Source organism: Cornus florida, unplaced genomic scaffold, assembly GCF_030987335.1.
Source record: "Cornus florida cultivar Cherokee Brave unplaced genomic scaffold, ASM3098733v1 CherokeeBrave_3.0.0_Hap2_Chr08, whole genome shotgun sequence".
Classification (NCBI taxonomy): Eukaryota; Viridiplantae; Streptophyta; class Magnoliopsida; order Cornales; family Cornaceae; genus Cornus; species Cornus florida.
The window spans coordinates 71555317-71573634 of NW_026775578.1; the positions used below are offsets into that span (position 1 = coordinate 71555317).

An 18318-nucleotide genomic window follows, 5' to 3' on the forward strand; every position below is an offset into this window, starting at 1 on the left:
TCTCACCATTGTTGCAAGCTTCCTCCAAGAACCCTAAAAATCCTCCTCCCTCTCTGTATCTTTTCAAAATCAAAACCCAAGACTCCTGGCTTTCAGCCTTTCCCCCTCTTTTATCCTTACATGAGTTTACAATACCAAATCCTCGTTTAAAATTCGAATCCCCCACTTAAGATAGACAAAATCGGACTAAAATAACAAGGGGGCCCGTGGTCTCGCGTCCGGATGCGAGGACAGGCGTCCGAATGCGAGGCACTGATGATGTGGCATCCGGACGCCACAACATGCGTCCGGACGCGAGCTTATAGAAGGTGGAGTCCAGACTCCAGTTCTTGCATTTGGACGCCAGGCATGCTACTCTAGCACAAAATTCTTTCTTTAGCTCCGGTTGCATCCATCGCTTCTTCATGTCATTTCTTTTTTATGATCACTTGAAATGTAGGCCAGAAATGACTTGTGCTTCAAAACCCTTTAAAACCTTATTTTATTGCTTTTTTTCAATTAGACCTGTAAAAACACAAAAACATAAAAATGGAGTAAATCTATATACATAGATCAAATAATGGGCTTAACTAATGCAATTAAGGGCGTTTAAATATGTAATATTTGACGTTTATCAGACCCCCAAACTTACATTTTTTTAGTCCCTTAGCAAAACAAAATTGAAACACAGACTTCTCCTATTTCGTGGAAGTGACGATTGCATTTAGCGTATGCAACAAGTCTTTTAAACCCCTAGGTATCCCTAGAGGACAAGTGAAGTCTCGTGAGGGTTTACCAAAAATGATACCCACAAATACTAAGCAACAAGGCTCATTCTAGTGTATATTGAAACATATGACTTTGAGGAAAAACTCTATCAAGAAGACTACAACAAGTATGTATACAATGACATCTTAAAACAATATTCACTTCCCAGCCCTCATATATCAACAGACTAGACCATATACATGATCTTCAACATCTCATTTATAATAGAATTCCATCTCAAGATCCTTAGAAGTGAACCAAAATTTCATTTTCTTTAACAATGCACTTTTAATGTAATGACCCAGTCATTTTCCTTCCTTTCCTTTTTCTCAGATTTTCACGGATATTTTTTTTTTTTATTGATCTTTTCCTTTCTGAGTTCGGTTTCTCGTCACATGGTGTTGTCTTGAGTGCTCTGGAATGATTTCTACGTTTCTTTTCCTTGGATTGACAACTTCCTTTAAGGACCGCGTCATTTCCACATTTTCATTTTTTTGACACTATTCACTTTTCGTCCTTTTTCCTATTTTGTCTTTTCCCCATTTGTTACTTTGTTGGCATAACCACACTTTTTGTGTTCGGAGTTGGTTTTTGAGTTCATGTGTCTTCATTCTAAGTGATTTCCACGAAATACATATCTTTACTTTTGCAGAAAAGTACTCTGGTTGCTCCCGGTGTCCATAGGGGCATGAATGCATAGTTCTTCAGAAACTTTTTCTTTTCTTGGAATGTTTTTCATAAATATCTTTTGAAGATATTTTATTTTAGGGGTCTCTAATAAAATATTTTTGGAAGATATTTTCATTCTGGGTCATTAGTGCAATTTTCACTTTTTAGAGGGGCCATTGTGTAATTAATGAAAGTTACTGCTAAATGCCTTGTTTTGAGCCTGGATCCTTGTACGTGATTCATTTTCAGTTTTCATCGAGTCATGTACTCTTAGAATTTTCTTCTGGTCATTTTTCTCCACTTTCAAGGTTTTTGGCTCCGGTTGTTGCTGAACTTGTTCGGGGCATATCTCTCTGCTCGGGACTCAGTTTTTGATGCCATTTCTTCCTTTGTTCATGTTTTCTCATTACGGTTCTTTTTTGTTCTTGGAGTTTTGCCGTTTGAGCACATTTGAGCGAATTCCACTTTTCCGGACCCGGCGGGGCACGTTACGGACACTTTTTGAGTTTTTATATAAATAGGGGGTCTTAGAATGAAAAATCAAAATTTTCTCTCTCTCTCTCCCCTCTCTTGGCCGGATTCCATGGCAGCCAAGGGCTGCCACCTTATCTATTCTTTTTTGAACCTCTTCCCCTTAGTGAAACGCCGTAGTGTCTTAGTGTTTTAGGTTCGCCTTGGTAAGTCCTTCAATTCCACCGATTGGAATCTCATTTTGGCCATTTTTTGAGTTCTGGTTTGAAGTCAAGTTGTGATTTTGATGGGGCTTCCTTGGGGTTCTAGTTCACCGTGTTGTCCCCGATGAAACCTCGAAGTATTGTTGAATTCGGGGCGGTTTCATTTTGGTGGCTTTTAAGATTTTTATCTCAAATTGAGGTAGGGAGTGTTTTAGGATTACGTATGTGTTGTACTGAGTGTTTTCATGATTATACAACTTATTTGCATGCCTTGTATCAAATCTAGAAAATTAATAATATTTATTTCTTTGTATAAGATTTAATTTAGAAGGATGTATATAGCTTAGAATTGAATTGTGGCATGATGATAAATTATGCTTTGATATATTTGTTAACATATGTTAAATTGAAATTATTTGAATAAGAATTGCACTTTTTATTTAATAATTATCTTTTGTGAAAGTTTAATTCTCATGGATGTACATTGCATGAAATTAACTTGTGATATGCTTTTAAATTAAGTCTTGGCATGTACTTTAACATACTTTAATTTGAGAGCATTTGGATGAGTATGAAAATCTAGAGATTTTAATTAAAAGGATTAATTAAAATCTATTTAAAAGTTCCATTGGCCTAATTAAGTTTTTAACTTGATATTTGTGATGACTAGGACTTGTATACTAGCATATGTTAATTTAGGACCATTTGATATTGTTTTAGAATTTAGGGATTTGACTATCATGATTTAATTAAATTCCATTTTATTGTTCCAACAGCTTAATTAAGTTTTTGAATTGGTATATACAATGACCATGCTATGTTGTTTAACATGTGTTAATTAGAGATCATTAATTGAGATTTGAAACTTAGAGAAATTAATTAGGTTATGTAATTAATTTCTGTTTCTATTACGTTAATGATTTAATCATGTGTTTGATGTTGGTATTATGTTTGAAGCATGATTTTAGACTTGTAATGGATTTATGAGATTATGTTTCTAATATTAAATTATATTGTTATAACGTGTACTGAATCGCACACTGAAGATTCGACATGTGATGTTATTATAGCGTGTAACGAATCGCACTCTGAAGATTCGACATTGTCATCCTATAGTAGTTGTGGATTTAGAGCATGTATTGTGTGGTTTCAATCTACTTGTGCATGAAGGTAGTTTCGTGTACTATTTAATACGTATATAAGTTGTTAATTTATTTATTTTGGAGTCACTTAGGACATTGTTACTGTGACATGGCTAGAGTTTGGCTCTAGTACGGGAAGTATGAGTTCTTCCCGTTTAAGATAGTGCGCACTAGGGTGGTTTTCCCAGCGGGTTAGTATCCGGAATAACCATTTAGGTCTTGGTACTCTAAGATTTGATGTCCAAGTCTTCCAATATTTAATTTCGCATTCAATTCCAAGTTGACAACCAATGTTTAATTGTGACTTGTGGTTTTGGTTATTGGCGATTTAATGTTATTAAGTACATTTATGCATTATGATTTTGAATGAATCATAGCATGCCTTTAATGTTGTTAAGTACATTCATGTTTCATGGTTTCTAATGAATCATTACAGGTTTTGATGTTGTTAAGTACATCTATGCTATATTGTTCAAATGTGACTTAAGAATGATCCTATAGATTTATTTGGAACATAGACGTTAGGTGGCATGACCCACTTTGATTGTTTTCGCATTTTAGATTTCAAGTTGATGACTTTGAGAATTTACATCTTATTATTTTGTATAGCATGCTTCTATGTTGTTTGAATTGCATGGATGGTGTGATTTATGCTAGAAATGATCTAGGGTAGCTTATGATGCTCCCTAAGTATCACCCTTGAAATAGATGTTAGGTGGCATGAGCCCTTTAACATATTTCATCTTAAGGTGATAAAATTGTAAAATGCTAGGTCGATGCATACTCATTTGCTAAGAGTAGCTTTATGTTACTCACCCCGAAGTTACTGGGGATATTTTTCAGGTATAGGGATCAAGGTTAGAGATTCTCATTATGCTTGGATGATTTGTGGACTTGAAGGTTTCCATTCTTGTGAAGGGTGGCTAGAAATGCCATTTGTAGCCTTATTTATCAAATGTGTATATTTGATTCTAAACTTGTAATGTGTGCCTAAGCACACTTTTTGATTCTCATTTTATGTATATGACATGAGGCTAAGGGCCAAACTTTTGGAATTACATATATGTCATGGATGTTAAATCTTGCCTTTAATGAGAATATATGAAAAACCATACGTTTTAGTAAGCTATTTTGCACCAGAGCGTGCATTGTGTATGAAATTCATCTATTAGCATTCATTAATCATGCATGAGGTGTGGCCAAGGGCCAAATGGTATTTTGAAACCATTTCATAATTTTGAGTTCCAAGTTTTCATTCCAAACTTCATTTTTTTCATTTTGGCCATCGGCCGGGGGGGGGGGGGGGGGGGGGGGTCGTATTTTCCATCGGCGATATTTTTAAGCCATGGATCATTATAGCGCGTCCTAATAGGCAGGTTATGTTTGCGTGCATGATTGTTTTTAAAAAAAACCTCATCCTTAGTGATTTGAGCTTCTTATGGACTCGTATTGCATTTTTGTTGCATAATCTGGTTTAAGGGCATTTTGGGTATTCCACTTTAAAAAAAAAATTCTCTAGATATGGTCATGCAGAAAACGTGATTTTAGGGGGAGTTTCTTCTTTGTGTTTTTCCAAAAAAACGTCGTTTCGGACACGAAAACCCCATTTCAAATTCAATTTTCTGGTAGAAATTTTTTTTTTGCTTGTTGTCAACCTCATCTAATCGATTAGATGGTCTTCTGTGGGATTTTCAGCATTCTGTTTTGGCATCTAATCGATTAGATGGTCCTGAGTTGCATCATTTGACCCTTTTTCTTCATTTGATCATAACTTTGTCATCCGGACTCCAAATTGAATGAACTTTTTTTTAAACTTAACTAATTTTTCGTCGTCTTTCTAATGGTATGCACAGTAGCACTCATTCCTAAGTAAAATGACTATTTTAACCTTGGTCCATTTCTTGTAGGTTTTCCAAAACCTTGTTCCCTTCTTGCTTCCTTTGAGTCTCGGGACTCCTCAGGAAGCCACTTTCGTGTCTTAGGGATGACGTACATCTCTCTAGACTTTCATTTCATGTAAAAAGACTATTTTGCCCTTGGAGGTATACTTGGTCTACTTTTGATCTTTTTCTTCTGTGTTAGTTCTTGTTGAGTTTCGTGGCCACTTGGAAGGTCACTTTGGTTTCTTAGAGACGTATTGTATCTCTAAAGACTTGGGTTCTATTTTTTGCTTTGGCATTCTGGATTCATTATCGGATCTACGTTTGGTTCATCACAGGACACACTGGCCTAAAAACCAGGGCCGTCACATTTAACCCTTTTATGTCTCATTCAACATTTTCCTATCCTTAATCAATCTTTTAAAATCATAATCCAATGTATACATTTATTTGAACACATTTTGTGTTTTTTTTTTATATTTATTTTATTTTTATTTTTTTTATGTATGATTATATGCAATGTCCAAGATCTTTAAGCTTTCTAACCACCCCATGTAACAAGCATTGAGCCAACAACTCCCAAACCAGATGGTCTTAGGGCGCTAAGTGTAAAGACACTCCTAAGGGCGTAATGACTTGGAATGGTTGGGCTACGAATTCAAACTAATCATATATCTTACATTCTTTCCTTGTCTTCCTTTTTAATCAGTTAACATGTTGAAAGAATGTAGTTTTATTTATTTATTTAAATATGCCAAGGATTATTTCATTCATCCGACCTACCAATTCAAGGAGTCAATTAAGTAAAACCATAAGGGAATGCAATTTTTGGTGTGCTCAATGTGCATTGTGAAGTCACTTAGAGTTGAAAGACTCCAAATAAAACATTTAAATCATGCAATGGACCTTTTTCATTTGAATAATCATGCTGACAACTTTCAATCATTCCTTGATATCCTATATAAGCATACAAGCTGTATTAATCACATAAATCCGCCCCCCCCCCCCCCCCCAAACTTAGTTCCAACAACGCCAAAAAAAATCATTTGCCTAAACATAAATTTTAAATTCTTTTTTTTTTTTTTTTTGTAACCAATTCAACTATAAACAATTCAACTATATTCAATAATGATAATTTGTCTGTGAATAGCAAACTCTCAACACTCCCAAACTTAAATGATGCATTATCCTCAATGTATGAAAACATGTATAGAAATTAAGCATGCCAAGAGATGTAAAAGGAAAGAAGCTACCGAGTGCGAGACAGTAACTTCAGTGCACCCAGTCGTAGTGAAAAAGTGAAATTTCTTCCCCCAAACTTAGACCTGATAAGCTGTTCACAAAAACTATATACCAAGCATAAAAGCATAGACATATATATAAAGATACAATTATGAAGTAATATGTCTTGCTTTATTCAAAACGGGGAAAGAAAACCAAAATATGTGTACGTCAAAAAGTGCACCCACAATTGTCATGCCAAACATGGCCCAAATCCTAAAATTTTTCAAAACACACAAAACAGAAGTAAATAGCATGAACTAAATAAAACTAAAGAGCAACACAATGCTCAATCCTCCATAAAGGTGGAAGAAGATGGACCCGGAGCGGCACTACCACGGTCAATAAGTGACTGCGTCATGGCCTGCAGAATTTGCTATCCTTCTCTTGTTTCCTTACGAAAATATGTAAGATTTTCTTCCATGGTACCAACCTGTAGCTGAAGAGCATCAAGCCGGGTGTTAAGGGAGTCATACTCTGCCCTAGTCATTGCAGGTGGCATTAGACCAGCAGGTGTAGGGTCATCATGCTCAGCCTCCAAAGGAATACTCATATCACCCCAATTAAACTCATCACCAATTTGTAGCTGTCTAACCTTTTTCAGTTGAGAACGACTATTCTTCTATTCAGTGAGATTATAGAGATACACATCCTCCAATTTCTCCTCATTTCGGTGCACTTTGAGTCCCTTTTTCTTTAGCAATTTCGTGATCAAATAAGGGAATGGAAATTCCCATGTCAAAGCATTATCCAGTTGCTTGATAGTGAGATCACGATATAGTTTCAAGATTTGATCCCAAATGAGCTATGGAACGTAAAACCAAAAACCTCTTTCTGCAGCATAAAGGGTAGTTAGAAAAGCACCTTTTTCTTTTTGAATGCCTAGCAACCGGAAAGACATTCTGAGTAAGGAAAGAGTCTAAGAACCAAATCCGGCATAGAATGTAGGATTTGTTGGTGCTTGTTGTGCGACGATGTGTGTAGCTATTGTGACAAATTTCACGCATAATGTCTGCTAAAGTAATTATATCTGGACAAACACCATAAATGGGCTCATTGTCATAATTCAAGGGAGAAGTCATAGGAACGTCCTAAGCTGTGGCAATCTCAATGATGGTGAATGCGAATGGCGTACATCAATTATTGTCCGTATCATATTTGGCTCAGCGCAGGAGTATGACATGTTGGCATAGAATTGTCGGATGATCCGTGGAAGGAAAACACGAACGCATGGCTTAAATAAAACTTTAAGGACATGATTTTTTTGCTCTAAAACAGACCAAACCGTTTTCGGATGGTCTTGAAATTCATGCTCAATTGTGAATTCGGTTTCAAATTCAATGGCCAGTCAGTACAATCCGAGGTAGGATTGTCCTCAGAAAACCCCTCTGAAGTGCGAAGGTGCTTAGAAACAGAAGAAGAAACCATTTGAGTGAAGAAAGTTGGATATCTGTTTTTGTTATATCTGTTTTTGCTATGGATGTCATATGATTATATTCTCATATCTGTATGTTTGAATCCATCAGGTGCATCATAGTGACTTTAGTGAGAGAGTGCTACCCAATTTTCAGGACCACCCTTATACCTCTCTCATTTCTTTATCTGTATATCCCATTTACACTTGCATGTCCATTGTGCACTAATTATCCCATTTTGTTATCTGATGAGTTTATCCAAGTGCCAATTTTCAGGACCACGGTTCATCCCAAGTTTGGGGGGGCTATGCCACCCACTTCGGATACTTCAGTCCCGATCATTCTATGTCTTAGTTGCACATGTATACTCTTTCCTTTATTCTCTTTGCACATTGAGGACATTGTGCCATTTAAGTTTGGGGGGAATGGTGTTTTACAGTGTTAGTTTTAAATTCAAAATTTGAGCATGACTTGTGTATTTGAGGGATATTTCTATGATTGGTCCATATCTAGCTATGATTTTGATCTTTTGAGGACTATATTGCTTAAAATTAAAAATTACTTGACTTGAGAGTCCAATACTCCTTGTATACCTTATGAATGCCATTTAGGAGTAAATTTTTTGAAAGAATGATATCTTGCTTGGACTTGTGGTCCACATCATCTTGATTTTGTGATTGTTTTGAGATTCATTCTAGGATTCTACACTAGCACCAGCACACACTAGCATTCATTTGTGGGGTACATGCTTTGTTGATTATTGAATTGGTTATATCTCAATTAGACTAGTAGTGCATTGAAAGCTTTCATTCTTGATAAAGGTGGATAACAACCCCCTTTTACTAAGTAGTCGGGATTCTAGCCTCATCAAGCACTGAACTTCTCGCGCCGAAAGGTGAAAGGCCCAAACTCTAGGTTAATAATTGAACTTATTTATTCAAAAAAAAAAAAAAAAAAAAAAAAAAAAAGAAGAAGTTGCAAAAGTAATAAAAAGTGAGGACTTCTCCTAAAAGGTGAGAAGTGGAAAATGATTAGATGGTTGTTGTCTTGATTTGTAGCCTAGTTGATTTGAACTTGTAAGTCCGTAGGGGTGTTTGAACGCCTAATGCCTTAAAGCCGTCTGGTTTGGGAGTCATTGACCTAACGCTCGACCTCATGAATCGCTAGAAAGCTTAATAGATCAACACATTGCACTATACTTCCATCTTTGATCTTCAATAAAAAAATAAAAAAAAAAGAAAAAAAAAAAGAAAAAAGAAAAAAAATTGAGTGAAAAGAATAAGCGCACCTAGAATAATAAAGCTTTAATAAAAGGTCCACTTTTTGTCTTGATGATCAGTACTAGATTTATGTGCTAGTTTGAGGGTAAGGATGTGATTAATTTTTTAGTTGGCTAAGATAGCAACATATTTGATGCCGGTCCACTCAAAAGGATTCTAGAATTGTTTTGATTTGCATGATCATTTTCTTGATGTGTGGAGGACCATATTTGCTTGCTTGATGTTGAGATTTTGGGAGATTGCTTAAAAAAGGTTGAAAAATTGCATACTTGAGGTAGTTTTCTCCCAATGCTTGTTTACAATATTGGTGTCTCTTTTGAAAGAATGAGCTTAATGTTTGTGGGTATCATTTCTGGAAACCCTCACGAGACTTCACTCGTCCACTAGGGGTAACCTAGGGGTTTAAAAGGCTTATTGCATGTGCTAAGTGCAATCGTGTTCCCTACGAAAGTGGCGTTATCCATTTATTATTTTCTAGATTCATACTTGTATAGTTGTTCATTTCATTCCTTTACTTTCTAGTTCATTGCTAGGGACTAGTAATATTTAAGTTTGGGGGTGTGATGAGCGCTGAAAAGTGCGTATTTGAACCCCTTAAGCTTAGGCATTCTAGTACCTTTATCTATCTTACTTTACTGTTTTAGATTGATTTTGTATTATTTTCATTTTCAGGCACTTATCCCGAAAAAAGCTAACTCAGCCAAATAAAAGCTTAATTGAAGCAATTTTGGGATTAAACAAAGAAATGAGCAAAGTGGAGAAAGAAAGAAGCAAATGAAGCCAAAGGTGGGAAGCAGCAAAGTTCGATCGATCCAACTTCAAGGTTCGATCGATCAAACAATGATCGATCTCAGCACTTCAAGATAGATCTAAGCCTTGGCCCAAAAGCATAAAGTCTAAAAGTTCGATCGATCCAACACCACCCTTCGATCGATCGAACACTTTTGTCCTTATTCAAATGATTGATCATATCCACAGCTGTACCACTCACTAACCACTTTTGTCCTTTTCCCAAAAATATCTCCCAAAATATCTCAGATTTGTCTTTTCCCAAAAAGCTCAACCAGTTGGATCGATCCAGCCTAAGTTCAATGGATCTCAGCCAGTTCGATCGATCCAAGTCCAAGGTTCGATCGATCGAACTTCCTCCAATGCGAAAAAGTTAAATTTCCATCTCATTGAAAGTTGTCCTTTATCCAATCATTAGGGAATATTGTGTGCACGACCCCAGCTCATTTTGGGTGTCATTTTAGCCTACCTATATAAGGATAAGGATTACTTTTTACAAAGGGAGAGCCAATATCAATTTTCATATCATCTCTTGGAGAGCAAGCTTAGAGAAGGAGGAGGCTAGAGACACCATTGGAGTTCTTCATCAACAAGAAGCAGATTTCAACCATGGAGTTAGCCCTTGAGGGTTGGAGCAACATCACCATGAGTGGCTAGACATCCTCTTGGGGCTAGAGTTAGTGTTGTAATTAATGTTTTGATACTTTGGTATATATAGATCTTGTTTAATCAATGATTTATGTGGTTTAATGCTTCCAATTGATCATTTCATTCTATCCATATGTCTATGTATGCTAGAATAGATGTTTATGTGCTTGTCTCTAGATTTTGTGTTATTGATGCATGTCTATGTGTATTGATGCTATAGATTTGGAGATTGTCAAAACATAGTGCTTAAAGGAATGCTCTTGTGATTATCTTGATGGTTCATACTTTTTCTTTGATGGATTGTGCCTCTCCCCTAGTTTATTTTCATGCTAGTAGTGTGGATGTAGTGTAGTGTTAAATGGGAGGACAATCCATGCTTGTTGTTTGATGATCCAAGATTTTGAATGCAAGTAGCATATGTCTCTATCCTTGTGTTGTATTTGGATTGTGAGCTTAATGAAAGGATTAATGACTTGTTTTGATCTATTGTGCCTTTCACATGTTGTTTAGACAATATATGCTTCATCGCTTAGATATATTGTGCCTTTCACATGATGTTTAGACAATACATACTTAACTAGTCATCCTTACTTGTTGAATCAACCAAACACACACACACACACTAATATTGCAACACACCATTTGCCCTCATTAGTCACTTGTTAATGGTATAGAAGTGCATTGCTTGGTGGTGATCTCTAAACCCCAAGATCTCTCTCTCTCTCTCACTTACTCTTAATTGCATTCTTTTGTTGTCACTTAGTTTAATTTAGTTGTTCTCTAATCAACCAACCAATCAATTGTTTGATCACTCGACCTACTAGCCTTAATAGCGATTCCACGACATTGCTCGATCCTCACAATCCCTTGGGACGATCCCTACTCGCCCTAGCTATATTTTTAGTGAAGGTAGTAGTGGCTTCTATAAATGTAAAACTCTTGGCCCTCGCCTTAAAATGCACACACTCTCTCAAGCTTGATGGTGGTGCGGCAACCCTCACAAGGACCACACATCAAATGGAAAGAAGGAGATGCAATTGTATAAGGAGGGTAGCAATATATAAACATAAGGCTGGGCTCGGGTTCTCCAAATGGGCCTTCGCTTCTGGATGCGAGGGATAGTGTCCAGACGTGAACTGTAGCGGGGCGTGATTCTACCAACTCTTAGGCTTGGGATTTGGCATGAGTATGATGGCATTCGGATGCCAGAAATGGCGTTCAGACGTAGGCTAAAGCAGGTGATGGCGTCCGGACGTGGTATGAAGCAGGTGATGGCGTCCGGACGCGAATGTGCCCAGTTCCTTAGATTGATTATTGCTTGAAGACTTCCAAAAATGTTACTCAAACCTTTTTATAATTAAAAAAACCCACAATGACTACTTGAATGGAAATCTAAATGACTCTTGAAGAATGCAAAGTAGAGTTTCTACTTAAGCAATTTTAGATATTTTTGGTTTACAGTAACAAGTCAATAAGGAAGCTTGGAATGGAAAGAATTTGCTTCCCTGAAGTGCTAAATTTAACATTGATAGCTATACATTATGGGAATCCTTCTAGTCTTCATAAATTAGATCCGTCAAGATCATGGAATCCACATATCCGACCGAGACTAGGTTATCAATTTAAGGCTTAAGCCACTGTCCATTGACCTTAAAAAATTCCCATTCTTCGGGTCTTGCAGCTCAATTGCACCATAAGAGAATACCGAAGTGATTAGAAAAAGACCTTCCCAGTATGATCAAAGCTTCCCTGGGAAGAGTTATAATCTGGAATTGAAAAGCCAAACCTTTTGACCTGAAGCAAAAGACTTATTGATGATTTGTTTATCATGGAATGCTTTAGTCTTTCCTTTATAAATTTTTGCTTTTTCATAAGCCTCATTCTAGATTTCTTCTAGCTGTAATTTTCTGTTAGAGCTGGCCTGATCAAGATTAAAATTAAATCATTTTATGGCCCAAAATGCACGATGCTTTAATTCAACCAGAAGATGACATGCCTTACCATAAACAATCCGGTATGGTGACATGCCAATTGGCATTTTAAACGTAGTTCGGTAGGCCCAAAGCGCATCGTTTAGTCGTAATGACCAATTTTTATGATCCGGTCGAACCGTCTTTTCAAGAATATGCTTAATTTCCCGATTAAAAACTTCCACTTAAACACTCTATTGATGATGGTAAGGTGTGGCAACCTTATGACTGACAGAGTATTTAAGGAGAACAGATCGAAGATAACGATTAGAGAAATGAGATCCTCCATCACTCAAGAGTGCTCGAGGTGTGCCAAACTGACTGAATATGTTCTTTTGAATGAACAGGACCATTGCAGTGTGGTCATTGGTTATGGTCACCTTAGCTTCTATCCATTGATATACATAATCCACTGCTAGGAGAATGTAAAAATAAACATAAGAAGATGGAAATGGGCCCATAAAATCTATTCCCTAGACATCAAAGATTTTGATAATTAAAATGGAGTTCAATGGCATCATATCCCTTTTTGACATGGCCCCAAGCTTTTGACATTGCGTACAAGACTTGCAAAAGTTATTGGCATCCCTGAATAATGAAGGCTAATAAAATCCACTCTGAAGAACTTTAGATAAAGTTTTTTTGGCACTGAAATGTCCACCACATTCAAGAGTTTGGCAGAAATTTCAAGATATTTTGACTTCGGATTCAAGAATACATCTCCGGATTATTTGATCCGGGCAGTACTTGAACAATTTTGGGTCTTCCCAAAAGAAATTTTTGATTTGAGCGAAGAATTTGTCTTTCTCTTACTTAAACCATTTTGATGGGATTTTCCTAACCGCAAGATAGTTGACAATGTCAGCGAATCAAGGAGGTGACTCATGAGAAATCTGGAACAGTTGTTCATCCGGGAAGGAGTCACAAACTCGAGAAAAATTAGAAGTGTTCTCAATTAGAAGCCTAGAAAGATGGTCTACAACTACATTATCAGTTCCTTTCTTGTCCCTAATCTCAATGTTGAATTCTTGGAGTAAGATTATCCAACGAATAAGATGAGGTTTGGTCTCTTTCTTTGCAAGTAGCTGTCTCAATACGGTATGATCTGTGAAAACAATGACCTTAGGTCCAAGAAGATATGAACGGAATTTATCCAAGGCATAGACAACCGCTAGTAATTCTTTCTCAGTTATTGTATAATTCATTTAAGCATCTGAGAGAGTCTTGCTAGCGGAGTAAATAGCATGAGGAGTTATATCCACATGCTGGCTCAAAACAACACCTAATGCATAGTTAGATGCATCACACATAATCTCAAAGGGTAGAGACCAATTAGGTGGTTTCATGATTGGGGCAGACAAGAGTAATGAACGGAGCTTCTTAAAAGCTTCCAAACATGCTTCATCAAAGTTGACATTAGTGTCCTTTTCCAGAAGATGGCATAAAGGCCGAGATATCTTACTAAAATCCTTGATGAAACGGCGGTAAAAGCCTGCATGACTAAGAAAGGATCGAATTTGTCTCACCGAAGAGGGAGGAGGAAGGCTATGAATTAATTCAACTTTTGCCTTATCGACCTCAATCCCTCTTTTAGAGATAATATGTCCCAGGACAATCCCTTCTTGCACCATGAAGTGACTCTTTTCCCAACTTAAAATCAGATTGGTATCTTTGCATCTTTGAAGGACGAGTGATAGATAATAGAGACAAGAGTCAAAAGAAGATCCAAACACAGAAAAATCATCCATGAATACTTCAAGAAAATATTATAACCCAAAGGGCATGCGACGATAAGCGAAAGTTCCAAAAGGACAAGTGAAGGTGGTCTTCTCTTGATCTTAAGGATCTACAGCCACTTGGTTATAACCAGAATAGCCATCAAGAAAACAATAGTAACTCTGACTATCTAACTTTTCTAAGATTTGATCAATGAATGGGAGTGGAAAATGATCTTTCCTAGTTATAGAGTTTAGTTTTCTGTAATTAATACACACACGCCAACCAGTAGTCGTACGTTATGGCACAAGTTCTCCCGTTGAATTTTCAATAGCGGTGAGGCCAAACATCTTTGGAACAACTTGAGTGGGACTCACTCACTTGCTATCCGAGATAAGGTAAATGATTCCCGCATCTAATAGCTTGATTACCTCTTTCATGACAACCTCCTTCATGTTAGGATTCAACCGACGTTGCAGCTCTCGGGAAGGTTTAGCTTCTTTCTCCAAAAGAATGCAGTGCATACAAATGGAAGGGTCAATTCCTTTTAAATCAGCCACCGACCAACTAATAACTTCTTTGTGCTCTTGTAGCACCACTAAAAGGCTGTTTTCTTGGTCTTTACAAAGATTCGATGCAATGATGACCGGAAGAGTTTTGTTTACACTAAAAAATACATACTTGAGATTAACCGGGAGTGTCTTTAACTCAAGTTGAGGTAGAGCTTTCAGTGAAAGGACAGGAGGAGTGCGTGCTAGAAATTAATGTAAAAAGTTCCTTTGGCACTTTCCAAGGAGGAAAGTCTAAGATTACGTTGGCTTCAAGCAAGAGTTGACTTCACGAATGAATTGATCAATGTCATAATTTTTAAAGTCAAAATGAGCCAAGCAAGTTTTAAGAGGATATTAACTTAAAATAAATGGGAAAGATTCTCCAACCATTTCATCAATGATGTCAAGAGAGAAACACTCATATTCCCCTTGAAGACGTTGAGAAGCACTAAAGATATTAAGCTTTACCTTCATATTTCTATAAGAAATATCTATCACCCTAGTTCGGTAATTAATTGAAGCATTAGCTGTAGCTAAGAAAGGCCGACCAAGGATTATAGGAATATGTTTGATTGGATTATGGACTGGTTCAGTATTTAGAACCACAAAGTCTACCGGGAAGTAAAAATTTTCCACCTTAATGAGTACATCTTCAATGATACCACAAGGTTTCTTTATAGATCTATCTGCAAGTTGCAAGACAACTGAAGTGGATTTAAGTTCTCCTAAGCCAAGTTGCAAGTATACTGAGTAAGGAATCAGATTTACACTTGATCCTAAGTTAAGGAAGGCCTTTTCTATCTCATTGTCTCCAATGACATACGAGATTGTCGGAGCACCCAAATCCTTAAACTTTGGAGGTGTATTATGCTGAATGATAGCACTTGCTTGCTTAGTTAACCTCACCTTCTTTGGAATATTGCTCTTAGAAATGCGTTTTTGAGTACACAAATCTTTAAAAATTTTTACATAAGGTGGAATTTACTTAATGGCATCAAGGAGAGGAATGTTGATCTTTACTTGTTTAAAGACCTCAAACATATCCTAAATTTTATTGTCCTTTTTACCAAAATGTGTGGACTCTATGAGGCGTTGAGGAAAAGGAGCCTTAGGCCTATAAGATGTCTCAACATTGTGGATTGGCGGATTTAGAATTTCCAGACTATCTTTCAATTTTTTGGATGAAGAAGTTGAATCCTTGGGAGCAAGAATTTCAGCTTTTTCATCAACCTTATTATCCACAACTCTTCCACTCCGAAGTATGGTGATTGCTTGAACTTGCTCAAGATTTGATCCATTCGAAGGAGTGATCTCATCAATCATATACTGCCCTTTCGGGTTCACCACAGGTTGAGCTTGAAGTTTTCCTATGTCCTTCTTGTGAAGTTGATTTATTGAATTAGCCATTTGTCCCAATTGGGATTCAATATTAGCTACTGATTGGGAATGAGTATTAACCAATTGCACAGTTGATTGCAAACCACTAAGAGTAGCCGTTATCTACTTATTGGAAATTACTAGCTCATCCAATTGAGATTGTTGAGAAAGAACAGGATTTTGATTGGAAAAATTCACATTATATGAAGGAGGACGGTAGCTTGAAGAAGCTTGAAATGGCCGGTTCACAGACTGAGAATTAGATTGATTTGATTGCCCATGACCTTGGAATGCTGAATTTTGTAGGGCTTGTTGCCTCCACGAGAAATTTGGATGATCTCTCTAACCTGGATTTTATGTATTGGAATAAATATTATTTCCAGGGCGAGAGAACATGGCATTTACCTGTTCTGGCATACCTTCAGAAAATTGCTTCGGTGTGGGGCAATCTTCTACATTATGAAAAGTACTTCTGCAATGTGCACACATAGCACTTGATGAAGAATTCTGAGAAGATAAGAGATGTGGTGCCACAAGCTGAAAAACTTTGTGGGCTATGGCATCCACTTGAGAAAATTCTTGCCTAAGAGTTCGTGGTTGACATGAATTTGAGGTTTTAACCACATTAGATGTAGAAGCTCTATCAGAACTATGTTGCATAGAATTTTCACTTATGTTCTCAAGTAGAGTCCATGCATCATCTAGATTTTTGGACATAAACATGCCCCCACATGAAGAATCGATTAATTCCATATGCGGTTTTGTTAAACCATCATAGAAAGCTTGCACCAATTGCCATTTTGGAATTTGGTGGTGCGGACACTTCCTCATAAAATCTTGAAGTCTCTCCCATGTCTTATAGAATATTTCCTCATCAATTTGGGAAAAACTAAGAATGAAACGACGCATTTGATTGGTCTTATTCACATGATAGTACTTTTTAAGAAATTCTTGTTGCAATTGGACCCATGAAGTGATGGAATTAGCAACAAGAGAGTTCAACGAATATTTTGCTTTATCTTTCAAAGAGAATGGGAAGAGAATCATATGAATTGCATCTTGGGGGAAATCCTTCATCTAGATGGTGGAGCAGATTTCCAAAAACTCATCAAGATGTTTATAAGGATTCTCATTATCAAACCCATGATATGTTGGAATCATTTAAATTGTGGTAGATTTGATCTCATAATGATGAGCCTCAACATTGGGCATGACAATGCATGAAGGAGATATGTATATAGAGGGTACAAAATGGTCCCTAAGAGTCATTAGTGCTAAATTTTCATTTTCAGCATTAGGATTTTCGAGATTCTCATGTTCATTAGTCATTTTATCTACCTCAATTTCAAGTTCTCTTAAAATTTCAGGATCCCTAAGGTTCCTTCTTTACTGCCTAAGAGTTCTTTCAAGTAAAGCGATATCAATTGGTTCCTCAAGATGTGGTAAAGACGATGATCTACGACCTACCATCAACTATCAAACACAACAATCACAACAACCCTTCACCAATACATCCACATATATTGATCCCTTTCTCCTCAATTCAAAAATAATGAAAATAAATTAAATTGGCCACGACAAGGACCTTTGCTCTGAATAAAACAAGAAATTTGCAATAACCTCGACAAAGGCCCAACAAAGTATAACTAGGAACTTCAAAAACTTACCCAAAGTCCTTAAGACTTCAAATTTCGTAATTAAATCTTCTGAAAAGTCTTTAGTCCCTAGCAACACAAAAATATGAAAATATATATATACAATCAAACAATGAAGCAATTTTTAAATTCTGATTACAAAACCGTCTGCAATCCCCTGCAACAACGCCAAAAAGTTGATGCGCATAAATGTGTACCACTTAAAAATACCACTTATAACAATAACACATTCATTATTGCAGATTAATGTTAGAGTAGGGGGTTGTCAAACCACAAGGATTGGTAGTTTATGGCAAACAGAATTATACAACTACTTCCTCCATTTGATAATAGAGATGATAAATCAATTGGTTTGTCATTTAACCTATTAATTTAACTTTCATAAAACAGTGAATAAAATGGATTGAACTTATAAAGAGAAGGCTAGAGAATTGACTTCACCTCAACCTCATAAACATGTTAAACTTGCACTCAACTTGGTGATTGACAATTATATATATAAAATGATGTGTAGAAGCATAAAA

General features: G+C 36.6%; 1 protein-coding gene across 3 annotated transcripts in view; it reads right to left on the reverse strand.

The window, feature by feature from the left end:
* Positions 1 to 6216: 6216 nt before the first annotated feature.
* The window catches only part of LOC132268111 (laccase-14-like), a 49734-nt gene continuing 37632 nt past the window's right edge, over positions 6217 to 18318 (reverse strand). For 2 of the 3 annotated variants that reach the window (XM_059768848.1, XM_059768846.1), the window contains exons 8-9: positions 17807 to 17863; positions 6217 to 7227 (exon numbers count right to left, since the gene is read on the reverse strand). The gene's annotated coding sequence lies outside the window, so the exon portion shown is untranslated. The remainder of the gene's footprint in view (positions 7228 to 17806; positions 17864 to 18318) is intronic. The other variant, XM_059768847.1, reaches the window with a different exon arrangement.